The sequence below is a fragment of the Chenopodium quinoa genome, unplaced genomic scaffold, assembly GCF_001683475.1.
Source record: "Chenopodium quinoa cultivar QQ74 unplaced genomic scaffold, ASM168347v1, whole genome shotgun sequence".
In the NCBI taxonomy this organism is placed as follows: domain Eukaryota; kingdom Viridiplantae; phylum Streptophyta; class Magnoliopsida; order Caryophyllales; family Amaranthaceae; genus Chenopodium; species Chenopodium quinoa.
Genome location: NW_018742238.1, coordinates 1751983 through 1758062, shown reverse-complemented (window position 1 = coordinate 1758062; position 6080 = coordinate 1751983).

The window sequence follows — 6080 nt, the reverse complement described above, 5'->3', positions numbered from 1 at the left end:
CCAATTCAATGGTGACTACGAGGCCACCCATCCGGCAATGATCAAATACCTTCAGGCGATCAAGGACGAGGCGAGGACACTTGACGAGTTTCATCTAAGTCAGGTGCCCCGGTCAGAAAACAATCAGGCGGATGCTTTGTCCAAATTTGCCTCATCCGCCACTTGTGATACGCCTAGGTCAGTCTTCTGGGAGGTCATGGGAAAAAGAAGTATTGAACATGATCCCATTGGAATTCTTGACCGAAGCTCTACCTAGATGGACCCCATCCGGGATTATATGGTAGACGGTACTCTACCGGATGCCCCTTCAGAAGCGGCAGCACTGAAAAAGAGAGCTATGGGCTTCGAAATGTACAAGGGGGAACTCTTCAGAAAGGGTTACCTCCAGCCGTTACTGAAGTGTGTTACCCCAGAAAGGGTAAAAAAGGTGCTAGAGGACCTGCATACGGGCTTTTGTGCATCACATATAGGCGGCAAGACTCTAGCAAAGAGGGCCAGGCGACAAGGCTACTTTTGGCCCACCCTTGAGGCAAACGCCATAGAAATGGTGAAGAAGTGCGACAAGTGCCAGAGGTTTGGCCGGCTCATTCACCGTCCGGCAACAGGCCTGACGGCTATCTACAGCCCGGTTCCATTTGCAAAAATGGGGTATGTACATCTTAGGTCCCTATACGCCTGCCACAGGCGGCAGAAGATATATTCTGGTGGTTGTAGACTACTTCACCAAATGGGTTGAGGCAGAGGCGGTCAAAGGCATCAAGACAAAGGATGTCATCTCCTTCATTTGGAGGAACATCATCACCCGGTTTGGGGTTCCTATGCCTATGGTGTTTGACAACGGTCCTCAAGTTGAAACGTCTACCCTCAAGAGTTGGTTGGGAGCAGGGGATCTCACATTGTTTTGCATCCGTTGGTCGGCCCCAAGCAAACGACCAAGTTGAAGCCTTCAACAAGCTCATATCAAACGGCATAAAAAACAAGATTGAAAGAGCTGACGGTCTTTGGGCGGATGAGTTACCTCACGTCCTTTGGGCCATCAGAACAACTGAAAAGAGGGCAACCGGTGAAACCCCGTTTCTCATGACATACGGCACTGAAGCCGTCCTGCCAATTGAACTTTATGAGCTAACACTCCGAGTCATGCTCTATGACAAAGAGGCTAATTGGGAGGTCATGCGTCTTGCATTGGATTCACTCCCGAAGCGCAGGGGCAATGCCGCCTTACGTCATGAGATATACCGTCTGAGAATGACACGGGCTTACAACAAAAGACTACACAAGCGGCCCCTCAAAGTAGGGGACTTTGTGTTACGTAAGATAGAGGCAACCGGTAGGGCGAATGAGCAAGGAAAGCTAACCCCTAATTGGAAGGCCTTTACCGGATTTTTGAAGAAGTTAGAGGCGGCACCTACCGCCTGAAAACACCAGACGGCAAGAAGTTATCCAGAACCTAGAATGTAGATAACTTGAAAAAGTACTACTTCTAAGGAGATTGTAAATATTCTTGTAAATAGAGTAAATGAATGAAAAGAATACTTTATTTCAATTTTTTGTATAAAGTCCCATGTGCCATGCACAACCGGGCACCTTTTAAGTCCCATGTGCAATGCACACCTGGGCACCTTTTAAGTCCCATGTGTAATGCACACCCGAGCATCTTTTAAGTCCCATGTGCTATGCACAACCGGGCACCTTTTAAGTCCCACTTGTGCAACGCACAACCGGGCACCCGTTTGCTCAGAATGCGAAGAAAGCCAGGTACCTAACTTAGCTATTTAAAAGGCCCAAGGCCAGTAAATTTTAAACCGCCTCCTCTAACCATGAGCTGGCATCCGGCGACGCCCATCCGGGTGAATTCGTCGAAGAGAACATCTCCCTTCCAGGTGGTACATTATTCTATGCGTCAAAAACTCAAACGACTTTAACCGGTTAGGTTAATCTCATGACTGTTCGAATGACCAATCGCAAACAAGATACACCCGATTATTGCCCCAAGGCAATACAGACGGTAAATTAAATCTTGTTAAGCAGCCGGCTTTTACCCAAAATCACCACAGCCGGCCCCCGCTTCCATGCTGAAGTTCAACCCTGTTGGCTTGAAATTCATATCTTAAAAATTATAACCAGCTATTACCCCAAGGAAATACGGCTGGAAAATTACATCATGTCACAACCGGTTATCGCTCAAACGCAATACAAACGGTGGTTCCGACATTAATCAGCAACCGGCTTTTACCCAAAATCACCCAAGCCGGCTCAAACCCCATGCGCAAGGTCAGACCCTTTTGACCTCAGCATCCGCCTGACTATTGCACTACAGCTGGCTACTGATTAGGGTAAAAATTACCCCTGACACGTGTCACCCTCATACAGGCCCCAAGGGATCTAATGAGAGGATGCCACGTGGCATTGAACCCCTAATGGGGGAGCAGATTCTCATCTGCTATAAATAGAGGAATCATCCTCATTTATTGGCATTCATAAATACGTACACAAATACCGAGCAATATTAATTGCGGAATCTCCCTGAATCAGAGAGAAATACCCATTTTACTTTCCGCACGCTTACTCATCCGGAATCATACTAACTTGATCTTCGGAGGCGGAACTCCACCCAACCGGAGTTTCGTGGTTTTGCAGGTACAGAAGTCAGGCGCTCATACTCAGTATTGTAACTCTCCCGAGTGACTAAAAACACCCGAAACAGCTATGACGGTCTTATACCTAACAAAGGTTTGAAGAGCATGTCCAGTCCTAGGCCGCCTGAATTCAGCCGAGCAATCCTGTTGTAAAATGGTCAAGGGTCTCCTATTCATTCGCCTGGATGATTATGGACGGCTGCTTGCTTAAGAGTTGTTAACTAAGCAACCAACCGTCCAGGGGCAGACATAGCTAATACATCCGGCATATCGCAAGAGCATACAAAACAAAATTGCAAAACATTTAAAAGTTGCAAAAATTGAAAAGAATTGAAATGAAGTGACAAAGTAAACCGACCCAGTCAGTATGCATATATATATAAATTAAAATCAAATGTTATCCGGAACCGTGTCCGGAAAAGAGATACATGGAATACAAGGGTCGCAGGCAAGAAAAGTTAAATGACAAAAGCTTAAGGCTGAGCCGGGTCCTTGGAGGCGGTCTCCGAAGCGGGAAGGGGGGCGATCTCTCCTTGTTCTTCAGTTTGGGGCTCATCCCCTCCGCTTGAGCCGATCTCCGCCTGCATGGCTTTGATCTGCTTCTGCGCCCACTCTTCATAAGGCTCCGAAGCCGGCTGGTTTGACTCTTGGGCCTCAATGGCAAGATCAGCGTATTTGTAGGCAAGCTCCCAGACGACATATTCCGTGTCCGGATGTACCAGGGTCCAAGCCATATGCATACGGTTGGCAAAATCTTGCTCATTCTCCTCAATGAGCCGGCTCTGTTCTGCTTCTAGCATGGTTTGGAAGTTCTGACTGGCTGAAGCCGCTTCCTTCTTCAGGCGGACGTTTTCAGTCAGCAGTGAAGAATTCTCCTTCCTGGTTAGTTATAGGAGTTTGAGAGAATCTGACGCCTTCTTCACCTCCGCCTCAACATTTTCCTTCTCCGCCTGGAGGTTGTGAATCTTGGTATGGGCTTCATTGAGGGATTTCTAAAGAGCTTTGATGGAGTCCGCCTGTTGCATGATTATGCCTTTAGTTTTTAATTCATGCATAATCATGGAATATTGGGCAACGTTATGAGCATTGGACGCATCTCGTTTAGCCCGTCTTACCTCCTCTTGCTTGCGGGCGTAAGCCTTCTTAAGCCCCTCCCCGCGAAGCATTGACTGCAAAGGCCCAAGCGGTGTTATAAGGGGTCAGACGGCATAATAACTTGAAGATACAGTTGAAAGAATTCATACCTCAGCCAGGCCGGCCATGACCTGGTCGGCATTGAAGGTGTTGATCCCTGGGATCGCCTCCTTCTCCTCTCTGGGGATGGCCTTCAGCATGGCCCGGGCGTACTGCTGTACATCCGGCCAGCAAGGGGAGAGATCTGCACCAGAAAAAGATGGTGAGAAAGCAACATACATCCCTCCTACGGACTGTCGGCAGCCAGAAGAGTCTTCTGGCTAGAGCTGGGAGTGCGACTTAACCCGCTTGGGCTTGCCAAGTAAAGAAGTGGTGAAGGGATCTATTGTACCTTGAGAGATTGGGTGAGGGTCATAACTGCTCTCAGCCGGCACAGAGGCACCAGACGCCCTAGGCGACGCTTCCTCCCTGGATGCCCCTGGAGCATCCGGCTGCCTAGAGGTTAGATCGAACCCTAGACCTGTGTTTTTGACAGATTTCCCCCAAACCGTCAGCCGGCTGGGAACTGTCTGGGAGGAGGTCTTCCTCGCCTTATATTGGGTGGCCGGCTCCTCCCTCGGCCGGGGTCTGATTAGCTTTGTAAGGGAGCGGGGCGCCTTGCCCCCATCCTGAAATAACAAACGCACAAAAAGTCAGCCGACAAGAAGTCAAGTGGAAGTTAAACAAGAGAAGGGAGGAAAAGTAGTATACCTTAACTTTTTCCGCCTGGGCGGCTAGTTTCTTCTCCGCATTTTCTTTACGGATATCTTTGGCAGACTTAGCCGGTGTTTTGTCTACTGGCAACATGGCTAAGGCACGCACTATAAAAAAAAAAAAAAAGAACCCATCTGGTTAGAAAAAAGTTGAGAAAAGCATAGAGTATGTACAGACGGCAAAGCAGGATCAAGCACTGGTGCGACCTACGTTTTGTAAACTGAGTGCTAAGCTTACAGGCGGATAAGAACGCCTCATCACGAAGAAATTCGTGCTTTGGTACCCAATTCTTGAGCACGCTTATTAGTTCTCCATTAGAAAGGGCGGTTGTGGTCTGTTCAAAAAACCCCGCCTCAATTATTCTCTCGTAGTCCCCATCCGGGACTCGAGGCTTTTTGCATTTATGACCTAGAAGATCTAGCTTCTGGTTGTATGTCCTATACTCCCGGTTTTCTTCCTTAGTGGGAGCAGAAACTAGATAGAACTGGTTCTTCTAGTCTGACCACTTGCACGGTTTGTCTAGGGTCATCAGGTACTGGGGATATGTGGTTAGTGTATACCAGGCTCTCCACCCGCCTAGGCTTCTACTTAAGTAGTGCATGTGGGCAAAGGCCTCCCAGCCGGGGTTGATGTCCTGCATCTCGCAGGCGGAGATATAATCCAAGATGTTAACCCAGGAATTGGGGGTTAACTGCCAAATGCCCAGACCATACCCTCGAAGGATGGTCTTGATGGTGTTGTGTAAAGGGAAGCGGAGACCGGCTAGAAACACCGCCTCATAGCAGCCGAAGTATCCATTTGCATTCGGGTGATTATCTTCCCAGACTATGGTGCCCATCTCATGCGGCACGATAATTTTCCAATCTTCTCCAAGGGGACGCATTTTGACAAAATCTTCCAAGTTTCTGGCCATGCTGGCCCTATCTTTGGCAGAGACGGCGATAAGGAGAGGGTCGCCGTTATTAGTCCATGTGGGCCTTTCCTCCTCCTCGCTATCTACATCCGGCGTAAGGAGGCTGCTGCTGCTGCTTTGCTCTGAGCCGGATGAAGAGGCGATCTCTCCACGGCGTTCACCCTCTGAGGGGTCCCCCTTTTCAACCCTAAAGGGAGAGGCGGCATCTTCCCCGCATCCCTGATCTAAACTCAGTATTCCATCACTGGGAGTGCTGGGAGTGCCATGCGGGGATCCCCTTGTCACCTCAGCCTGATTAGAGTCAGGCGGCAATCCTTCAGAGGTTTCCTCTTTGTATTCTGGATCATCGGATGTCTTCCTAGTTCGAGCCATTGCGTCCTGCACATAAACAGAGACGGTCGGTGTTGGAGATGAACAAGGAGAGTCCCAGTACCTATAGGCGGCACCCCCAGTCCTAGACTCAGCCGTACCAGGAGACCGGCTAGCCTCTAAATCGTGGTGTGCCGTGTGTGTGTTAGGTGAACCCATTATTCTAACAATATATACAGCCAGAAAATTGAAAAAACTCCTTTAAGAAGAAAGGAACAGAGGCGTTACCTTGTAGTTGGAAGAAGAGGATGGCAAAAGAAGTTGGTGATTGT